General features: G+C 56.2%; 1 long non-coding RNA gene across 1 annotated transcript in view; it reads right to left on the reverse strand.

Annotated features, from left to right (window-relative positions):
* Positions 1-10,426, reverse strand: part of LOC137428940 (uncharacterized) — an 80,449-nt gene extending 70,023 nt beyond the window's left edge. The window contains exon 1 of the long non-coding RNA XR_010984777.1: positions 10,363-10,426. This is a non-coding gene — a long non-coding RNA (uncharacterized LOC137428940). The remainder of the gene's footprint in view (positions 1-10,362) is intronic.
* Between the last annotated feature and the right edge of the window lie 33 nt (positions 10,427-10,459).

Consider the following 10,459-nt stretch of genomic DNA (forward strand, 5'->3'; position numbering starts at 1 on the left):
GTACCAGTTCACTGGTAATTCCCTGTTTGTCGTTGAAGGCGGCAAAAAGGGTTGGCGTCAGGAAGGGCATCCGGCCGTAAAACATTGCTTCAAAAAGGGGACCAAAAACCAACAACTACCACGGTCCCCGAAAAGGCCAACCCCCGCTTTGCGGGGAAAAATGGCCTCTAAACGGTGGTTGGTTGGTTGGTTGGTATAAGACAACGAACCGCTACTTCGTTCGCTCCCGATTATTTTAATTTTTCTTGTTGTTAAGAAATATGCCATTGTGGCGGACACAAAAGCCCACTGGCGTGGTGACATCATTCCACGCACCAAGTGGGCGGTGGCCACGCCCGAGGGGTAGGCGTGGCCTCATGATATACACCGGGCGACCAGCCCGGAGCATTTCAGTGTTACAGTGTAGTCTTACAATAAAGACGTTTATATGTTACCGCTTGTCCGCTTCCTCCTTGCTCACAAGCAGCGCGCGTAACGCCGCGCTTTACTGGTGACCCTCGACGTTGGATCTGCCGTAGCGATCCTTCCGAACACGACGCCATTGCAATGGCCAACGACAAGGCAATGGCGATTAAACTTCCCGAATTTTGGGAGGCCCAGGCCGAAGTCTGGTTCGTTCAAGCCGAAGCCCAATTTCAGCTTCGGCGCCTCACCAACGACGACCTGCGCTACTGCCATGTCGTCGCCTCCCTCGGGCCCGGCACGGCCGCTCGAGTTGTGTCCGTCCTTCGCCACCCACTGGACGGCCACAAGTACGAGGCACTCAAGCGGCTACTCCTAGCCACATTCGGCCTCTCGGACGACGCACGGGCCGACCGCCTCCTGGATCTCCCCGAGCTCGGTGAGACGCGCCCGTCGGTCCGAATGGACCATATGCTGTCACTGTTGGGCGACGAAGCCCCCGGTTCGCTATTCCGGGCGCTTTTCCGGCGCCAACTTCCAGCGCAGGTTCGCCTCGCGTTGGCCGGGACCGAGCTAACGGAACCCCGAGCATTGGCCGCCAAGGCGGACAGGTACTTCGCCGCTTCGGACACGCGGGCGAGCATCGGCGTGGCCGTCACGGCCCTCGACGCTGATGTTCAGCAGCATGTTCCACAGCATCAGCTTCTACAGCGCGCTGATGTTCAGCAGCATGCTGATACGCACCTCGTGAACGCCGCCACGCCCCGCCCACCGCCGCGGCGAAAACCGCCACCGCGGGGAAACCCGCCAACTCCACCGGCCTGGTGGAGCCAGCCGCGCTCCTCCAGCTCCACCACCTGGTGCTGGTTCCACGCCAAGTTCGGCCACGAAGCTCGGCGGTGTCATCCGCCGTGCTCCTTCAACGGGTCGGGAAACGCCCGGGCCGGCGCTCAATAGTGGCGATGAGCGCCGGCCGTTCGAGCAGCCTGCTGTTCATAACGGACACCTTCTCCGGGCGCCGTTACCTGTGCGACACGGGAGCGCAGGTGAGTGTCATTCCCGCCGGCACGTCAGACAAGCACGCCGCGGGTGGGGGCCCCGCGCTGCTTGCCGCGAACGGGACGCCCATCCGTACGTACGGAAAACGCTGCCTCTCTCTGCGGTTTGGAGGGCAGGTTTTCCGATGGACGTTCGTCACCGCCGATGTGCCCATGGCACTGCTTGGCGCGGACTTCCTGTGCGCTAATGGGCTCCTGGTCGACGTCAAGCGCAGACGGCTTGTCCAGGCCGAGACGTTCAGCTCGCTCGCTTGTGCGTTGCCCAGCTCAACGAGCGGCTTGCCAAGCGGCTTGCCGAACGATTCGGTTCCGGCCACGTTGGTCTGTACGCTTCCGGCAGCGGACGCATTCACCCGCCTCCTCGCCGGCTTCCCGGCCCTCACGCGGCCCACCTTCTCGGCGGGGGCCATCAAGCACGGGGTGGCCCATCACATCCCCACCGTCGGGCCACCGGTCTACGCCCGGGCACGCCGCCTCGAGCCGACGAAGCTGGCGGTGGCAAAAGCGGCGTTCACTACCCTGGAGCGACTCGGCATCGTTCGGCGCTCAGAGAGCGCTTGGGCGTCGCCGCTGCACATCGTGCCGAAGCCCGGCGGGGGATGGCGACCGTGCGGGGACTATCGCCGTCTCAATGACGCCACGACTCCCGACCGCTACCCCGTCCCCCACATTCAGGACTTTTCCACCCGTTTGGCAGGCAGGTCCTTCTTCTCGAAGGTGGACCTCATACGCGGCTACCATCAGGTCCCCGTCAGGCCGGAGGACGTCCCGAAGACGGCGGTCATCACGCCATTCGGACTCTTCGAGTTCCTGCGCATGCCCTTCGGTCTGAAGAATGCGGCTCAGGCGTTCCAGCGACTGATGGACAGCGTCCTGCGCGACTTGGATTTTGTCTACGTCTACCTGGACGATATCCTCGTCGCCAGCGCGTCCCGCGAAGAGCACCTACGCCACCTCCGCACGCTCTTCGAACGCCTGGGCCAGCATGGCCTGATTGTGAACCCCGCAAAGTGCCGGTTCGGCGCCGCCACAATCGATTTTCTGGGGCACCGTGTCACCAGGCACGGAGCCGTCCCCCTGCCGGCCAAGGTGGAGGCGGTGAAGGGGTTTCCGCGCCCCCGCACGATCAGAGGGCTGCAGGAGTTCCTGGGCATGGTGAACTTTTACCATCGGTTCCTGCCCCGTATCGCCCAGCTCCTGCGCCCCCTGCACGAAGCTCTCCGAGGTAAGCCGGGCAAAGGCGACGTTACCTGGACCGAGCAGATGGACACGGCGTTCACGGGCGCGAAGCTCGCCTTGGCTAACGCCACCATGCTCGCGCACCCGGCGCCCGATGCACCGATCGCCCTCACCACCGATGCCTCGGACTACGCGGTGGGCGCGGTGCACGAGCAATGGGTGCGTGGAGCTTGGCAACCGCTGGCGTTCTTTAGCCGGCAGCTTCGCCCGCCCGAACGCCGTTACAGTACCTTCGACCGCGAGTTGCTCGGACTTCACTTGGCGGTCAGGCACTTCCGCCATCTGCTCGAGGGCCGGGCGTTCACTGCCTTCGTCGACCACAAGCCACTGATCTTCGCGATGGGCAAGGTCACCGAGCCGTGGTAGGCCCGGCAGCAGCGTCACCTCTCGGCCGTGTCCGAGTACACGACGGACATCCAGCACGTCGCGGGGAAGGACAACCCGGTGGCGGATTGCCTTTCCCGGGCCGTCGCCCACGCAGTCCACCTCGGCATCGACTATGCCCGGATGGCAGCGGACCAGGCCGCTGACCCCGACGTCCAGGCCTTGCGGACCGCCGTCACGGGCCTCCGCGTCACCGAGGTGCCGTTCGACGGCGCGGGCGTGGCCCTCTTGTGCGACGTCTCCCTCGGGCGTCCTCGCCCCATCGTGCCCGCGGGCTGGCAGCGCCAGGTGTTTGACGCCATCCACGGCCTGTCCCACCCGGGCGCGAGGGCCTCCCAAAGGCTGATCGCCGACAAGTTCGTCTGGCATGGCCTCCGGAAGGCCGTCCGCGACTGGGCCAAGACGTGCCTCGCGTGCCAGCGCGCCAAGGTGCACCGGCACACCCAGGCCCCGTTGGCCCCGTTCACGGTGCCGGAACGCCGGTTTGACCACGTCCACGTGGACCTGGGCATGGTGGGACCTCTGCCCCCCTCGCGGGGTTTCACCTACGTCCTCACCATGGTGGACCGCACCACCCGGTGGCCGGAGGCCGTGCCCTTGGCGTCGACAACGGCGGCCGATGTCGCGCAGGCTTTCATCGCCACCTGGGTCGCCCGGTTCGGCGCCCCCTCAGACATTTCATCCGACCGCGGCCCCCAGTTCACCTCGGAGCTCTGGGGGGCGGTTGCGCAGGGGCTCGGGGTCAGGCTGCACCGAACCACGGCCTACCACCCCCAGGCTAACGGCCTGTGTGAGCGATTTCACCGCTCATTGAAGGCTGCGCTCCGGGCCACCCTCCGTGACGGCGGCTGGGTCGACAGGCTCCCCTGGGTCCTGCTGGGCCTCCGGACGGCGCCCAAGGAGGACCTGCGCGCATCCGCGGCGGAGTTGGTCTTCGGGCAACCGCTGCGGGTGCCGGGCGAGTTCCTCCCCGACTCCACAGCACCATGGTCAGCATGGTCTAGCACAGCAGCGCTCCGCTCTGCAAGAGACCGCCCAGAGGTTCGCCCCGGTGCCAACGGCATGCCACGGGCACCCACCGACGCACGTCGCCCCGGAGCTTCGCACGGCGGAGTACGTCTTCGTCCGCCACAATGCCCATCGGACACCACTGCGGCCCCCGTACGACGGGCCTTTCCGCGTGCTGGAGACCAGGGCGAAGCACTTCACCCTGGACATCGGCGGTACTCCTGACCGCGTTTCGGTAGACCGCCTCAAGCCGGCCCACCTCGATGTGGACCATCCACCGCCAGTGGCCCGACCCCCACGTCGGGGCCGCCCTCCTGCGGGCGGACCCCCGGCACCGCCCAGCCCCGCCGCCCCCCGGTCCTGCACCCATCCCAGGGGCAGCCAGTGGCATCCCACCTGGCATCCCTGCACCCCGGACGCCGCCGATCGCCAGGGGGCGCTTCGGCCGGCTCATTCGTCTGCCCCGCAAACTGGCCCTCCAGGTGCGCGGGAATTCTGGGGGGGCGCGTGTGGCGGACACAAAAGCCCACTGGCATGGTGACATCATTCCACGCACCAAGTGGGCGGTGGCCACGCCCGAGGGGTAGGCGTGGCCTCATGATATACACCGGGCGACCAGCCCGGAGCATTTCAGTGTTACAGTGTAGTCTTACAATAAAGACGTTTATATGTTACCGCTTGTCCGCTTCCTCCTTGCTCACACGCAGCGCGCGTAACGCCGCGCTTTACCATAATATATTTGCTGTTCAGAAATATGATGATTTTGGAATTTCCCAATACTCTATAGTCTATACAGTATATTTAATAGGCTAATGTTGGCTGTCTGTTCCCGCCTGAAACACGGAAATGCTCATCGGAGGCAATAAATTACGTAATACTAATAGTTGCCTCAAATTAATCCAAACTGACGGGAAAATGATAGTACTGCCTCAATTTATCTCTTTGAACCGGCGCAAGAATAAAAGGATTCATTAACTCAACTGGACGACCATCCAGTTGAGTTCATCACATACTGAACCCTCCGGCATCCGTCGTCTGTCGTCCGTTAACTTTTCGACGTTAACACTCCATCGTCCACAAATATCAACCGATTCTGATCAAACTTGACATGCAGCATCCTTACCCCAAGGACCAGGTTGGTATTACATTTCAGCCCGATCCGTTGAAAAATGGCGGGCTTAGGCGACCATTTTGTTTTTGGTCATGAAAACGACGTTAACACTCTAGCGTCCACAAATATTAACACTGAGAATGTTTAACCCTTACTACACAAGGTAGGTTGCTATTGCATTCCAACCGATCCGTCACAAAATGGCTGCCATATTGTTTTCAGCTCCGAAACGACGTTAAGACTTTAACATCCACAAATATTTATGGATTTTGATCAAACTTGGTGTGTAACTCTTACCACACAAGGATACAAGGACCTTAAAATTATTACACAAGGTTGTTGGCTTTTCATTTAAGTCAAATCTAGTACAGACAACTGACCTACTTTAAAGTTGTCCAGCCAAGACACGACACACTAAAGGAAATGTTAGGTGTGTGTTTGGGGCCCACAAAAGGGCCTGAAATAACTCCTGGGGGGAGTGGTAATGGGGGCGACAGGCCCCGGGGGTGACAAAAAAGACACATTAACACATGCCCACGTGTGCCCGTGTGTGGAAAACCGGGTGCCCACCGACGCGCACGGACGCGACGACGCGGGACCCAAAGGTCGGACGGACCTAAAGCGCCCAATGTTGGCCACGACTACGACACCACACGACAACAGTGGACAGACACCACACCACACGACACGACACCACACGACACCACACGACACAACAGGGGACAGACACACAGGGTAAACAACACAACACGACAACAGGGGACAGACACACAGGGTAAACAACACAACACAACACTTCCTTTCACACTTTGCGTCCATTTCGGTCCATTTCGCGTCCATTTTGCGTCCATTTCTTCTTTTTAAATATCGTGTGGGGAAGGGAAGGTGTGCGGCGTTAACACATGGTAACACATCGCGCATGCAACGGGAAGGTCCGCGGTGAAAAAAAATGGAAAAAAAAAGGAAATAAAAATTGAAAATTTGGAAATTTAGGATTGAAAATTTTGAAGATTTTGAGGATTGAAAATTTTGAATATTGAATATTGAATATTAAATATTGATCATGTCCATGTATTGTATTGTATGTCGTGGGGAAGGTACACGACGAAGGATCAAAGAAAGTACAAAAAATGCCTCAGTGTAGTGCCAGGCATGTTTTAAACCAAGAAAAAGCGTGCTGCAACATGCCAACAAATGGAACAAATGCTACGGTCCTTTGGAGGGACGGGTGTGGTCCAATCACGGTTGTGCTCCCACGGATGGGCAGGCGTGCGCCGTCGGACGGGGGTGCGGTCCCGACGGTCACCGAGGGTGTCGTTAGCTTATTATATTAGGGGACAAAAAAACGTGGTGGCTTGAGGCCACAAATTCACTGACACCCACACTGACGGTCGGTGCTCTTCTGCGCCGAGCTGGGGCGAGTGGGGGTGTTGTGGGGTGCGGCACCGGAGAGGTCCGCCGGTGCGTGCTCGTGGTGAGAGGCGTGGTGCGGCACGTGGTTACCCCGCCAAAAACACGTGTGCCTTTGCTTTTTCCTGTGCCTGCCTTTACACCCTCCGGTGAAACCTCCGGGATGTAAAGGCAGGAGCGTAGCCGCGGACGGAGACCCAAAAGTGTACTTGCACTTGGTAATGCACTTGATAATGTAATGCACTTGGTGCTCTTCTGCCCCGAGCTGGGGGGTGTTGTGGTGTGCGGCACCGGAGAGGTCCACCAGTGCGTGCTCGTGGTGTGAGGCGTGGTGTGGCACGTGGTTACCCCGCCAAAAACACGTGTGCCTTTGCTTTTGCCTGTGCCTGCCTTTACACCCTCCGGTGAAACCTCCGGAATGTAAAGGCAGGAACGTAGCTTCGGATGGAGACCCAAAAGTGTAAAAGTCTTCTTTTTTTTTGGAAGGGTTTGTAAAAATAATATCCAAAATGACGTCACGTCGTACGGAGCACATACTATATGTCCGATTATAGAGGAGCGACGAAGGCTGGAAAGGGTGGACATGCGAATGGTTCGGTGGATGTGTGGAGTATCGTTGAGAGAGAGAGGAAGACAAATGATGAATTGCGAAAGATGATGGGAATAGAGCCTGTGATGGAGGCTGTGAAGAGAAACAGGTTGAGATGGTTTGGTCACGTGTTGAGGAAGAATGAAAGTGACTGGTTGAGAAGAGTGGTGGAAATGAATGTAGAGGGCGGGGAAGACCGAGAAAGACCCAAGTGGCTGAAGATGGTAGAAGAAGAAATGCGGGCAAGGGTGTTAACAAGGGGAGATGCAGAAAATAGGGCAAAATGGAGAAGATTGTCATGGGGACCGCAAGGCTAACCCCCGCTCTAGTAGGGAAAATGGTAGGTAGGCCGCTTGGTTGTGACGTCACGTGCTACGGATCAAAAAAGGTCCCATTGTCTGGCGAACCGACGGTCACATTCAGACGCCGCAACGTAACATCAAGGTCATCTTGTGGTGCGGATTCATATGCACATTTCGACAGGTCGCAGGACTGGCAGATGTGTAGTTGTGGAGATATTGGCATGTGCAGCTGAGCCCCTAAAACACAACTACAACAAGCGTTACGCCTCGATCCCCCGTCGGGGAAGTGATGTGAGTTGACAAAGTGGAAGACACAGAAAACATGCTATCTATATAATTATATAAAACACAGTTTGTGTGTGTGTGTGTGTGTGTGTGTGTGTGTGTGTGTGTGTGTGTGTGTGCGTGTGTGTGTGTGTGTAATGTTACCGATAGACTCCGAAACGGAGAGGCTCACGTGCTTGATATTTGGCATAGACATGGCCATTGAGCCGGGGACGAAAATGGCCGACACCATATTTGACGAGATCCATATTTTTTATTCATATTTACCTCAGCGCATTTCAGCGAAGTACCCGCTAATCTCAGCCAGTGCGAGCAGCTCGCTGATTCGCTCAGAGCGATCACGTGATGTTCCATCCCGTCACACGTCACACGTTTGCACGTAATTCAGGGCGAAAAGCCATTGCGTTTTTTCACCTTTATGCGACCGTGTTTTGTGTCGATTTTGTGCGATATGAATTAAATTTTAATTCATATTTCGTGTTTACGAATTGGAATACGAAGGATTTCCCCTTTTGATTTCGAATACGAATCGAATACGAGCTTGAGTCGAGAGGGTGAATGTACGGGTTGGGAATGTGCGGGTCTCCCTTCCCCCGCCCGGCAACGCCGGGACTGGAGGGCGTGGGTCACAGGATCGGTGAGTCTCCAAAATCCGCTTCGTGCTCTGTCGAAGATGCAGGACGATGTCGCGATTGTTGTGCTGCTCTCCGACCATGAGAACTGCAACGTCATTGTTGACTGGCGCTCCCCTTCCCCCTCCCCTCCCCCTTCCCCCCTCCTCCCCATCCCCCCTCCTCTCCTTCCCCCCCTCCTCCCCCTCCCCCCCTTCCCCCCCTCCTCCCCCCTCCCCCCCTTCCCCCCCTCCTCCCCCTCCCCCCTTCCCCCCTCCCATTCCTCCCACCCCTCCCCCTCTTCTCCACCTCTCCCTCTTCTCCCCTCCCCCCCCTCCCCGCCCGGCAATGCCGGGTACTTCTGCTAGTGATATGATATTTCGCTCACAAGGTTCAGACATATATATGGTGGCGGCCATCTTGGATTTTGACGTGGCGACCCAATTTTCAATAGCCTTCTTCCTTATGCATAGATACACCCACACACCAGATTAGAAGTTGGTACTTCGCTTATTTTTCAAGATATTCCGCTCACAAGGTTCAGACATACATGGCGGCGGCCATCTTGGATTTTGACGTGGCGACCCAATTTTCAATAGTCTTCTTCCTTGTGCCGAGATACACCCACACACCAGATTAGAAGTTGGTAATTCGCTTATTTTTCAAGATATTCCGCTCACAAGGTTCAGACATACATGGCGGCGGCCATCTTGAATTTTGACGTGGCGACCCAATTTTCAATAGCGTTCTTCCTTATGCATAGATACACCCACACACCAGATTAGAAGTTGGTTCTTGACCTACTTTAAAGTTGTCCAGTCAGTTCAGTTGAGTTCTGCTTCCCTGGAAGCTCCAGTTTTATTTTTCTATCGTGATATTTTTACCACAGGCTTCCAGCTACTATAATTATATATACTAGGGCATGCCCGTACTATATATATGCCCGTACTATATATCTATCTAAAATTATATCCCCCCCCCCTCTATTTACATGAAATGGTTTGGTTCATTCGCAACGCCAAAGCGAACGGCGAACGGCTTGCGAGTACAGTGACAATCCCCCCCCTCTATTTACATGAATGGTTTGGTCCATTCGCAACGACCACAGAACCCCCCCCTCATGCAATGGTTTGGTCCAACCCAAAGCGAACGGCTTCCGGAGTTTGGTAAAGCAATCGCCATCGCGTGCACAAACGCGCAGGAAAGCGAATGAATCGCAAATTCGTTTTTATTAGTGATACGAATTGAATTGGGAGAAATTGGGAGATGAATGAATTGGGAGAAATAATGCGCATAAGAAATCGAATTACGTACCGTAATGGCGGTCAGCTCGTAACGCGCTCAGCTCCGCTCGTCTCACATCGGCCACGCCTACGCAACAAAGCGTTCTGTGATTGGATGCCGGAAAGCGTGCTGCCGGACAGTCGTCACTGTCCGGAAGTTCGCAAATCGCAGTTAGGATGAATCGTTTTAATTTAATCGCAGTTTGAATTCGTTTTAAAACATAGTTTAACGGCAACATAGTTTTCCAACGTGAAATAAATGAATACGCTGTCAAATGTGCCGTCCGAGGCAGAGTCTGATCGCCACGTTCGGCACACGTGATAGCTCGCTGCTCTCTGATTGGTTGAAGCGTTTTTTGGACATATCTCGGTAAGTAATTGTCCGATTAATATGAAACCTTGAAAAGGCACATCCTCGGGTCCCCAGCAATATACCTGGCAAGTTTCAAGTATATCGGACCCGTGGTTGTCGAGAAACAGCGGTCACAGACAAACACACAGACAGACACACACACACACAGAGATTACTGGAATTATAGATAGATACAAGTTCAACAAGGCTGTGTATACTGTATATAATTATTTCATTTTGAATCCACCACTCACGATCATCTAACTGCCTTTCACCTGGCGATGAATTATTTAGATCGTTTTTTTTTTCGATGCACGACTCTTTTTACCTCAGGATCCACATGCTGTTGGGCCGCATTGTCCTTGTGCAACGAGAGGCGCGCAGTGGTCACGTGTCTTTTCACTCTCTAAGAAACGTGCAGGAAG

Source organism: Myxine glutinosa, chromosome 6, assembly GCF_964187855.1.
Source record: "Myxine glutinosa chromosome 6, kmMyxGlut1.1, whole genome shotgun sequence".
Classification (NCBI taxonomy): domain Eukaryota; kingdom Metazoa; phylum Chordata; class Myxini; order Myxiniformes; family Myxinidae; genus Myxine; species Myxine glutinosa.